This window comes from Mustela nivalis (assembly GCF_964662115.1).
Source record: "Mustela nivalis genome assembly, contig: HAP1_SCAFFOLD_68, whole genome shotgun sequence".
Taxonomy (NCBI): Eukaryota; Metazoa; Chordata; class Mammalia; order Carnivora; family Mustelidae; genus Mustela; species Mustela nivalis.
The window spans coordinates 1,593,859-1,606,674 of record NW_028136528.1 but is presented as its reverse complement, the minus strand read 5'-3'; the positions used below and the strand labels follow the sequence as shown (position 1 = coordinate 1,606,674).

General features: G+C 34.4%; 1 protein-coding gene and 1 pseudogene across 2 annotated transcripts in view; both read left to right on the top strand.

The window, feature by feature from the left end:
• Positions 1 to 245: 245 nt before the first annotated feature.
• On the top strand, positions 246 to 1,177 carry LOC309856984 (small ribosomal subunit protein uS5 pseudogene; annotated as a pseudogene). The gene has a single exon. The product of its transcript is annotated as a small ribosomal subunit protein uS5 pseudogene (transcript).
• The window catches only part of LOC309856985 (uncharacterized protein), a gene marked incomplete at its 3' end in the record, with an annotated part of 174,771 nt that continues 162,503 nt past the window's right edge, over positions 549 to 12,816 (top strand). Inside the window, exon 1 of the mRNA XM_082749921.1 lies at positions 549 to 602. The remainder of the gene's footprint in view (positions 603 to 12,816) is intronic.

Below are 12,816 nucleotides of genomic sequence, written 5' to 3'. Positions count from 1 at the left end.
CCTGGGTGGCTCAGTGGGTTAAAATTCTGCTTTCAAGAAGCTATAACAGTAAGTACTGAGCATTAGCTATTATATGCTATGGATGAATAACTGAAATCTACATTTGAAACTATTGGTACACTATATGTTACCTAATTGAATTTTAAAAAGTTAATAAAAAAAACCACTATTTTATAAAACAATATTCCCAACAGGCTCTTTTGCTTTAAAATACTCACTTTGTTTCCTCTCCGAGAGAACACCAAATGGCAGATGACGCCGGTGCTGCCGGAGGGCCCGGAGGGCCCGGGGGCCCTGGAATGGGAGGCCGCGGCGGTTTCCGCGGTGGCTTCGGCAGCGGCATCCGGGGCCGGGGCCGGGGCCGGGGCCGTGGTCGGGGCCGGGGCCGAGGCCGCGGAGCTCGCGGGGGCAAGGCCGCGGACAAGGAGTGGATCCCCGTCACCAAGCTGGGCCGCCTGGTCAAAGACAAGAAGATCAAATCCCTGGAGGAGATCTATCTCTTCTCCCTGCCCATCAAGGAATCTGAGATCATCGACTTCTTCCTGGGAGCCTCCCTCAAAGACGAGGTTTTGAAGATCATGCCTGTGCAGAAGCAGACGCGCGTGGGCCAGCGGACCAGGTTCAAAGCATTTGTCGCCATCGGAGATTACAATGGACACGTCGGTTTGGGTGTCAAGTGTTCCAAGGAGGTAGCCACTGCCATCCGTGGAGCCATCATTCTGGCGAAGCTTTCCATTGTCCCTGTGCGGCGAGGCTACTGGGGGAACAAGATCGGCAAGCCCCACACTGTCCCTTGCAAGGTGACTGGCCGCTGTGGCTCTGTGCTGGTGCGTCTCATCCCCGCCCCCAGAGGCACTGGCATTGTCTCGGCCCCTGTGCCCAAGAAACTGCTGATGATGGCTGGTATTGACGACTGCTACACCTCGGCCAGGGGCTGCACTGCCACCCTAGGGAACTTTGCCAAGGCTACTTTCGATGCCATCTCCAAGACCTACAGCTATCTCACCCCTGATCTCTGGAAGGAGACTGTGTTCACCAAGTCTCCCTATCAGGAGTTCACGGACCATCTTGTGAAGACCCACACCAGAGTCTCTGTTCAGAGGACCCAGGCTCCAGCTGTGGCTACTACATAGTTTTATACAAGAAAAATAAACTGAACTAAAGCTTGAAAAAAAAATACTCACTTTGTAATGAGAGTCATTACTTTTGTCTAGCCAAATCTTATAGCACTGTTTATCCCTTCCCTGCTTTATCCCTTCCCAGTATCAATAAAGGCTCACTTGGGTTACCTAGAAGCCATGAGAAAGCTTGTAATAGATCTGGCTGGTTTTCACCAGCAATTTGACCACCATGTGCACAGGGAAGTCTATTGATAAAGGCTTTATTGCAATAAGTTGCAAATACATGGATGATTTTGAATTCTCTTTCTTGAGGTCTTGTTTCATGATAATAAATTTAGGGTGGCTTATTGGAATGGATGTTATTAACATATCTTCATAGTTATAAGCACATGGAATTGTAAAATAGATGAATGAATGTGGCATTACTGACAACTGTCCTCATTTTGAAATCAAATTACAGTGTACTAAGATGAGGAAGCAAAGCAGATTTGGGATTATGAGTGAAATAATTTAAAAAAGTCTGGGGGAATGATCAGACTATTGGGTAATTCAGTAGAAAAATGTCTACTGATTGAGATTCTGTGTTCCCTGATTTCAGAGAGAAGTTAAGATAAATAAGTAACACGAGGAGACTAGGAAGCCAAACATAAGTGATAATTTTGTGCCAGGGTGTGTTTACATCTGTTTATCTTCTTGCTTTACCACTAAGGTTGCTCCTAGAGGAGAGTTTAAATATGTGTTGGAGCTAATCTCTGTGGATTACACAAGAAACCACATCCTACAGCTCTCCCTGAAACACCCCTTATGATTTCAATGTAATTTGGTTTTTGCATTTTTAGAAATAACAAAATACTTTGCAAACTCATCTACTTTATTACCATCACAAGTGAGTCAGCTGACTCCACATTTTAACACAGTGACAGTCACAGAGGAATGGAGGAATGAGTAGAGTTATCAATATATGTGCTTTTAAGAAGTATGACAGGGTAGCAGCTATTTCCAGGAACCAAAACATGGGTCAGCAGCTGTGCAGGAAAAGTGATGGAATAAATGACTCATTTCAGAGGAGTTCTATAACATATTAGTTCTATAATGTATCTTCAGCCCCCAATTACCCGCTTTGATCTAAAGATAAGGATTTACAGTTAAGGTCCCATTTATGATTTGACTGGTGTGGTCTGAATCATTTTTACTATTGTTTTGACTATTACTTGAAGCCTATAGTAGTACTTGGGATATGTGTTGTGTATTCTGTGAACATGTGCTATTTTTAGATTAGATAATTTCTGTCTCGAACCCCTGTTCATTTGTTTGTTTTTGTTTATTTGATAGTGGTTTCAGTAAATGGATATATCTGAAAAATTGCAAAGCCACTATTAAAACAAGTTATTATTATATATAGCATGGAATTGCACATTCCTCCTTTGAATCCGACAGAGCTTCACCATATCCTTAACAATTTGGGAAAAACATGCTATTGTTTTTCTTTATAAAATTTCTCCTGTTAGGCTGTGATGGTTGTCATCAGCAGTAACTCCTCTGAAGGCTTTGTCAAAAGAGTTGAAAAAATTGGAAAGGTGTGTGAATGAAGCTGCTTGCTGAATATAAAGAAAAGAGCATTGAAGTACAATTCACACTCTTACTTCTCCTTCTATGCTTTCAGATGTTTGACATTTGAAAATTTTGCTTCTAGAAGAGATGCCCTATATAATTCTTACTTTAAGGAGCAAGTTGCTTTTATAATTTTTTTATTATTCTACCATTCCAGTATTTCCATTTAAATTAAATTCAATACCATTTAAAAAAAATCAAAAGTGCAGCCAGTATTCAATTCCTGGGCTAAATAATTTTAGAAAGCTTTGTGTTATTGAACCTACAGGGTTTTTCTGTAGTTTTAACTCTTTCTTTCTGTGATTTTTCCCATTAGTCACGTAAGTGACTGCAATATAACAGACATTGAGGATAAAGAAGGACTGAATAGAACAATCCTTGGCCTCATGAAGTTGAGAATCTAGCAAGGGAGTCAAACAATTCAATCATTCAGAGACAATTTATTGAGTGCCTGGCCTAAAATGAGCACAACAAAACCCCAGGCCAGAGGAATCATTTTAATGGGAGAGATAGATAATAGGTAAGCCAACTTAAAAAAAAAATCGTACTGCTTTTTCTTTAATAGAGATGCATATTTGAACTAAATAAGCACATTTTAAAAAGAGCAGTGATTGAGAAGAGGTTTTTTAACTGAGTGGTCCGAAAGGGCCTCCCTGAAAAAGTCTGTTTTGAACAGATTTCTGAATAATATCAGCTAGGAAGCTGCGTAAAAATCTCAGGGATGGGTGATTTTTCCAGTCGAAAAACTGTAAAGGCTCCAAAGTCACAATAGAGCTATAAGTTTCTCTAATAAAGTAACTTCTGACAAAGAATGAGAAGAAATAACTAACCCAGGTTTGAAAGAAAAGGGACAGACTTTCTATGGAATTCATATTTAATTAAAGCTCTAAAGGACAAAAATACAATAGAGCAAAATTCTGGTCACGCTGATATACCTAACGAAAGTTCATAAACAAGGTGTGGGTAGCAAAGAGTGTGTGGGAATGTTGGTAAGAACAGTGGGGAAGAGTCATCCCTGAACATGTTCTTAAATGAAGCAATTCTTGGGTTGTATTAAAGGGTAAATTGGAGTTTGCCTAAGTGATTAGAGAAGGATGCCTCAGCTTATGGAAGTTCAAAGCCATAAAGATGTGATAAACTACTGCAGATATTTTCATGTATATTTGTTGTTGCTTCTAGTAATGGTGATCTAAAAACTCCTACTTAAGACAACTAAAAATCCAGACAAAATAGCTTTTAAAGTTAAAAATATCAGAATGATTATAAAAATAAGTGAGGGATTACTGGGCCAAAATACGAAATACAATGAGAGCCTAGAGATATATGCCCTGAAGCCATTTTAGCTATGAGAGCATTTGAAACTGCTAAAACACACTGAGCTGTGTTGTTAATAGACTCTTGATACTAGAGAAACAAATCCAGCAGCAATCAAATTTGAGGACTTTGGTACAACCCAAATTTAACTTGAGATCCACAAAGCACAAGGAGAAGCAGAAATAAGACTATAGCCTACCTTGCCTTCTGTGTAAACTGAGAAAGCCAATCACTGAATTTGGAGTATGATTGTCTTGTAGAGTCTCAGATATAAGAGAAAATCCTACCAAGGAGGACCATACCGTTATTATAGCTCTTAATTATCCCTACTCAATAAGAGTTTCAAATATAATGTCTTGAACATAGCAAAATGTAACAAAGCACACAAAGAAAAACCATTAACAAGATTTGATAGACAAAATGGGATTAAGTATGATGTTAAAATGATCAATAAAGATTGTAAAATGGCTTGATTACTCTGCTCAAAGAAATGAAAGGGGAAGCAAATTGAACAAAAAACTGACACTAAAAATGATATTGAGAAAGGTTTTATAAATGAACCAAATGGATACTCTAGAACTTTAAAGATATGACAGCTAATTTAAGATACCACAGGGGTGCCTGGGTGGCTCACTTAATTAAACCTCCAATTCTTTTTCCTTTTTTTTTAACACCTTAATTTTATTTTATCTCTTTCAATTTGGCTCAGGTCATGATGTCATGGTTGTGAAATAGAGCCCAGAGTTGGGCTCTGTGCTGAGCCTGGAGCCTGCTTAAGATTCTTTTCCCTTCTTTTTCTATCCCTCCCTGCACTCTCACTTGCTCACTCTCTCTTGCTTGCAAATAAATAGATAGATAGATAGATAGATAGATAATAGACAAAGCAAAATAAAAGCAGATTATGAAAATAAATATAAAGATTTTGAAATGAAAACAAGTTCAAAATAAAATAGAGAAGACCTACACAGCTAAAAGTTCATTCAGAAAATCTACTATTAAAGAAGTCAGTATGACACAGTGTTAAGATATCAAAAGATTTGAGCATGTACTTTACAGAAAGGGTAATCCAAATGGCCACTCATATATAAAAACTGTTTATCTTTATTATGAATCTGGAATTAAATTAAATTAAATTAAAAATAAATTAAAACCTAAAATGACATACTATTACACACTTACCATATTGGGCAACAGTAAAATTGCCTTGCAAGAATGTGAAAGAATGAAAGTGCCCATAATAAAAACATTTGAGGTAAGTTGGACAATATTTAGAAAACTTAAAAATAAAAATAAAAATTTGGTCCATTCCTAGAAATACAACATGGAACTAAATGAATATTTTCACCAGGATATGCAAACAGATGATTATAGCTATTTCATTCATAACGGCAGTTCAGTAGTGGTCTATTTGCACAATGTTACATTAAATAAGAGAGAATATTAACAAACTGGGAGGAGGGGCTAGGTTGTTATCAGAAACAGATCTTCTATGGTGCTGATTATGTTCTATTTCTCAAAATCTTTAAGTTAAAAAAGTTTTCAAATTTATATCTAGATAGATAGATGATAGATAGACAGATATCCCAGAAGCTGCAATGCTAGGCTAAGACCAGGCTTTAAAGGGCTTTTCTATACTCTACTAAATACTTGAAACCATTCATTATATCATAGCTCAGTGTTCAAATCTCCATTTGTTTCCTCAGGTTCCTAATATTTACCTTAAGGTGACCTGATTCAGACTTTTGATCACCTTTGTCTAAATATTTCTATTTTAACAAAGTCCTTTTTAACACTGAGAGACTAAAACTTAGAAAAATACTCTGATTGTTATCTCACTAGGGTGGAAAATATATAGTTACCCATTAACTAATGATATCCATGTCTACATTAGATCCGTGGCATTTTTAATTCTTGGGAGCTTTTGGTTAAATGAAATTTTTAAGCTTCCTTTAAAGGAAGCTTTAAGCCATCACCACATGAATAAAATTAAAGAACCAAATGAAAACAGGCCAAGTATTTACAGAGTAATAGAATGTGCAGTGGAAAGAGTACAATTCTGAAATCATAAAGCCTAAATTAGTGTGATGCATTTTTGCTACCCATGTAATCATAAACCAGTTATCTAAATGTGTTAGCCTCAGTTTTTTCACCCATGAAATGGTGATGATAATACTTATTATGCAGCGTTGTTGTGTGGATGTGATGAAGCATGGAGCATGAGAGTCTCATATTCCATGCTAAAATGATAGCTATTTTTATACTTATAATAATTCTAGTAATAGTAATTAAATTGTTCAAAATGGTAATATTCATTTATATTGAGGCATTGTATTGACTATTATTAGACACATTTACCAACATAAATTTCATTTTACTTTACCCCCTCTGAGGATATATATTCCCTAATTCAATATGAATCTCCTTATGAATAATAATTATCATAATAAATATGCTGATTTTTCTTCTATTTGTTTTTAAGGAGGTATCCTTTACTGTTGAACATAAAGAAACTTAAGCAAGTCTGTCTTATTCAAACTTTGCATGCTGCTTTCTTATGAAACTAGATTATAGAGTTGTATGAAATAAATTCATGCAGTTAAGACATTGATGTTTGGAACACTGGGTGGTCAGTTTAGTATTTCAAAAGAAGATTTTAAATTTAAACCTTAAAACTGAGCTCTTTCAGCCTTTTTTATAGACCATCCTTCATGCTTCATAAGTACTCCTCCATTGTAAACTAAGTAATAGTTTTTGTCACAGTGTATATACCAAAAATGGATTTTATATTCTATTATTTCAGAGTTAGTTGCAGTTTCTACTGCCTTACTTCCTTTTTTGAAAAATAGATTAATTCTACAAAAAGTTTTTTCCAGCTTTATTGAAAAAAATCGACATATTTGTAAATTTAAGAAATGATTTCTTATAACATTGCAAACTTTTAACATTGTGTAAATTTTGTACAATTTGATAAATTGGTATACATCTTTATTGCAATATAATCTACACAAAAATGTTAATACATCTACTATCTCGTATAGTTGCCACTGTTTTTTATGCATGTATCATAAGGAATTTTAAGATCTACTCTCTTAGCAACTTTTATGTATATAGTATAGTAGAGATAAACTTCAGAGGTCTTGTGGGTTTTGTTCCAGACTGCCTCAATAAAGTGATTATCTCAATAAACTAAGTCAAATTATTATATTTTTTGGTTTCCCAGTGCATATAAAAAATTATGTTTCCCAGTGCATATAAAAAATAAAAACTATACTGCACTGTTCAAAAGCATTATGTTTTTAAAGAAAATCAATGTATATACCTTAAGTACACTAGTTCTGAGTTTTCAGTGGGTCATAATTACTGATCACAGATCACCATAACAAATACAATAATAATGAAAAAACTTGATATATTGCAAGAATTACCAACATGTGACAAAGAGACACAAAATGAACAAATGTTGTTAGAAAAATGGTGGCAGCAGACCTCTTTTATACAAGATTGCTATAAACTTTCAACTTGTAAGAATGTGATATATGCAAAGTTTATTAAAGGGAAGCACAATAAAAAAAAGTATGTATATCTTATTAACTATGATCATCATGCTGTACATTAGATCCCCAGAACTTTTTCATATTATAGTTGCAAGTTTGCACCCTTTGACCATCTTACTCCACCCCAGGTTCACCCCTTGTCAACTCAACTCTAAGTTTCCATTAGTTTTCCTTTTCCTCAGATTCTGTATGTAAGGGATATCATAATACATAAATTTAAAAAATATATAAAATCTTTGAAATATTTCACTTAGAATAATACCTTCAAGATCCATCCATGCTGTTGTAAATGGCAGTATTTCTTAATTTTTCATGGTTAAGTAGTATTCCGTAGTATATATTTACCATACTTATTTTACTCATTCATCCATTAATGGATACTGAAGTTATTTCCATCTCTTGCTTAGAGTTAATAATTTTATAATAAACATAAGAGTGCAGATATGTCTTTGAACAGTGAACTTCGTTTTCTTTAGATAGATACCTAGAAGTGGGATTACTGAATCATATGGTAATTTTACTTTTAATAATATGAATAATCTCCATACTGTTTTCCATACAAATTTATATCCCTATTACAGTGCATAAGTTCCCCGTTTTCCCCAATATTTACCAAAATTGGTTAGTTTCAATTTTTTGGTAGTATATATTCTAATATCTTGCTGTGTTTTTCAGAGGTAAACAACAACAACAACAACATAAGGACTTTGCCCTGAGATTTTTACGTTGAGCACTTTTTAATGCTCCTGTTGGTCATTTATATAACTTTTTTGAAAAAAAAGTCTATTGAGATCCTTTTGCTATTTTTTTAATCATATATTTTTTTCTATTTGTATCTGTTGGTTATTAACCTCTTTTCAGATATAAGATTCGTAAGTATTTTCTTACATTCTGTGGATTGTGTTTTCATTCTCTCTCCCTTTTTTTGGCAATGCAGAAACGTTAGTTTGATGTAATACCATTTATTTATTTTTGCTTTTTTTGCTTGTGTTTTTGGTCTGGTATCCAAAAAACTATTGGCAAGACCAATGTCAAGGAGAATTTTTCCTATGTTTTCCTTTAGGAAATTTAGTTTCATGCATCACCTTTAAGTCTTTAATCTATTTCAAGTTCAGACTTATGAGTGATATAAGGTTCCCTTTTCATACTGTTTATGTGACTATTCAGTTTTAAATATCATTTATTGAACAGACTATCTTTCCCCATTACATATGTTGGCCCCTGTCAAATATTAGGTGACTGTATGAAAGGATTTATTTCTGGACTCTCAATTCTGTTCTACTTGTTTATTGGTCTGTTTTTATGCCAGTATACTTTATTGTTTTGAGCATGAGGGCTTTGTAGTATAGTTTCAAATCAAGAAGTGTAATCTCCCTTCTTCATTCTTTCTCAGAACTGCTTTGATTATTTGTTGTCTTTCATGGTCTCATATAAACTTTAGGATTCTTTACTTACTTCTGTAAAACAATAATATTGGGGTTTTTTTTAAGATTTTTAATTTATTTATTTGACAGAGAGAGATGACAAGCAGGCAGAGAGGCAGGCAGAGAGAGAAGAGGAAGCAGGCTTCCTGCTGAGCAGAGAGCCTGATGCGTGGCTTGATCCCAGGACCCTGGGATCATGGCCAGAGCTGAAGGCAGCGGCTTAACCCACTGAGCCACCCAGGCGCCCCTAACATTGGATTTTTGATAGGAATTGGATTTACAGATGGTTTACGGTAGTATGGACATTTTAACAATGTTAATTCTTACCATTCATAAATATGAGCTATCTTTCCATTTCTGTCACCTTCAATTTCTTTATCAATGTCATAGTTTATGGAGTACAGATCTTTCATCTTCTTAGTTAAATCTATTCCTAAGTATTTTATTATTTTTGATGCTATTGTGAATTAGATTGTTTTCTTTATTTTTTCAGATAGTTCATCATTAGAATGTTAAAATGCTCCTGTCTTGTGCTTACTTTGGCAGCACATATACTAAAATTGGAATGGTGCAGAGAAGATTAGCGTGATCACTGAACAAGGATGACATGACAAACTGGGAAGCAGTCCATAAAAAAAAAAAGAAACAAAACAAAATTCTTTTCTTTTATATATTGATCTTGTATTTGGTAATTTTACTAAATTTGTTTATTCAAATTTTTTGTGAATTTTTTAGGATTTTTTAACATGTAAGTTCATGTTATCCAAAAAAAGAAAATTTTACTTCTTCCTTTTTTTTTTTTTTTTTGGAGTCTCTTATTTCTATGTGTTCCTTGTTTCTCTGGCTAGGACATCCACTACTGTGTCAAATGAGAGTAGTGAAAATGGACACACTTGTCTTTCTTCTGATCTTTAAGGGGAAAACTTTCAAAAGTTTTGATTGAATATGAGATTAGCTCGGGGCTTGCAATCTGTGTTTTTTCTTTAATGGGTTTTTTAAATTATTTTTTAAAATTTTTTATATAATGTGTTTTTATCCCTAGGGGTACAGGTCTGTGAATCACCAGGTTTACACATTTCACAGCACTCACCATCACTCACCATAGCACCTGCCCTCTCCAATGTCCATACCCCCACCATCCTCTCCCAACGCACCTCCCCCCAGCAACCCTCAGTCTGTTTTGTGAGATTCAGTCTTTTATGGTTTGTCTCCCTCCTAATACCATCTTTTTTCATTTTTCTTTTCGTATGCCCGAAACTGCCTATGTTGCATCTCCACTTCATCATATCAGGGAGATCATATGATAGTTGTCTTTCTCAGATTGATTTATTTCGCCAAGCATAATACCCTCTAGTTCCATCCACGTCATCACAAATAGCAGGATTTCATTTTTTTTGATGGCTGCATAGTATTCCATTGAACATATATACCACATCATGTATCTACTGAACATTTGAATGTGTTCTTTGGGGAAACACTTGTTCATGTCTTCTATCCATGGTTTTATTGGATTATTTGTTTTTGGATGTTGACTAAAAACTGGATATTAAGTAACACACAAGACAGGTTTCCTTGAGCTTAAATTTTATTTGCATGAGTATCATTAACAGGAAAAAATATGCATATGGGTATGTACAAGTGTGTTTATGTATACATCTATCTATCTATCCTCTATCCCATGTCTTCTAATTGTGGTAAATCCTGTAAGGTGGGGAATGAGATAGTCTGAAGAAATATGCTTCTGGATATGCTGGGTAAGCAAATTTAATTGCACTCAGATGCATTGGATATAAGTGAATAACTCAAATGAGTTATTTAATATTATATAGAAACAAATTAAAAGTTTATGTAGTTGAAAATAATAGGTAGTTAAAATAATTTTTTTGTTTGTTGTTTTTGTGTCTTTTTTTGTTTATATATACTATGGTGTGAATGTTTATGTCTCCCAAAATCATATTATGGAATCTAACTCTGGAAGTGATAGTATTAAAACTTAGGGGCCTTTGGGAGGTGATTAGGTCATAAGTGGGATTACAGTCCTTTTAAAGGAGACCCCAGTGAGTTCTCTTGATTCATTCATCATGTACGTTTACAGTGAGAAGATAGCCATCTATGAGGAAGTGGGCTCTCCCTGGATCTGCCCATTCCTTAATCTTGAACTTCTCCGTTCTAGAACTGTGAGAAATAAATTCCTGTTCTTTATAAGCTATTAAGTCTATATCATGTCCGTTATAGCAGCCTGCATGCAGAAGGACACTATGACCTAAAATGAGAGCAATAAATATAAAGTTTCAGTAAAGTCAGTTGGTACAATGTTTTTTTTTTTTTTTACTTAGAGAAGACATGCTGCTTCATGTTAAACCTTGATATTGTATATGTTTCTTGAAGGGCCACTTCTTACTCCTTTGTGTGTTTTCCACAAAGTCCAGGATGATGCCTTACATAAAGGTAATATTTTATAAATACTGTTGGAAATATATACTTCTCTAAAATCTTATTTTGCCTACAGATTACTTGGATCCACTTTGTCTTGTGTAGAATATTTGAAATATATTAAGAACAGAATGTCTCTCTAAATAACATTTAGAATCATCATTAGTTTATGACTCCTGACTCATTTGTTTATGCAGTGATACTTACTTCAAGAACACTGAAGTTTGTAATATAATTTTGAATTAATCACCAAGCTAGTTTATTTTAACTTATGAAAAAATAATTTCTCATGTTGGTTTTATTCTGCTCTTATGTTATGGTCATGACATTTTCATTAAAATAAAGTAGAAAATAGAAGTAAATAATTAATGAAAAATAAAAAATAATAAATAAAAAATAAAAGCAAATCTCTTGTGAAATGTTAAACTTTTCTTACTTATTTTGTTTTGCTTTTCCTCTACCATGCTGGCAAAGCTGTATGTTGCAGATAAGTATAATTTTCTAGGTGCTAGGTTTGTTACTTTTACTAAAATTTTCAAAATATAAGGAGTTGAATAGTCATGGATTGTTTATTAAACTCCTTATCTACACATATAAAAATAAAACAATGATGGTGACCTGGGTATTTCTAAAATTGTATTCTGTTTTTCCATATTATGGTTTACAATGTAATTAATAAAGATTCTGCATATATTAACATCCATCCCCTTCTATCTCATCTGTATGTCCATACAGAGCATGTATGATTTCTATTCATTTCTATGTTGTGGTGAAGAGATTGTCTGAAGTAGCCTATATTTATGCAGGTAGATCTTAAGCTACGGTGCTCTTGTTTATTTGCTTGTTCGTGATCAGTATGTCTGAAAGATGGTAACTATTGCATCAGGTGTGACGATTAAAAAATATTATTGGTGCCTGATACGCTGTATTAAATAGGTAAGTCGATTCATAATTTGTTAATTAAATTAGAAAAGAAATTCCTTTGGATTTGTTCTTTATTAAGAGTTTTTTTTTTAACGAATTCCTTGGGATGTTTTTTGTGTAATATATATCACATGCCTCAACCTTTAAATTTGAATGTAGAAAAGAGTTATCAGAATGAGCCTAGAAAATATTGTTATGGGGGTGCCTGGGTGGCTCAGTGGGTTAAGCCGCTGCCTTCGGCTCAGGTCATAATCTCAGAGTCCTTGGATCGAGTCCCACATTGGGCTCTCTGCTCAGCAGGGTGCCTGCTTCCTCCTCTCTTTCTGCCTGCCTCTCTGCCTACTTGTGATCTCTCTCTGTCAAATAAATAAATAAAATCTTAAAAAAAAAAGAAAACATTGTTTTGAAATATTTTTGTTCTGTTATATTATGTTA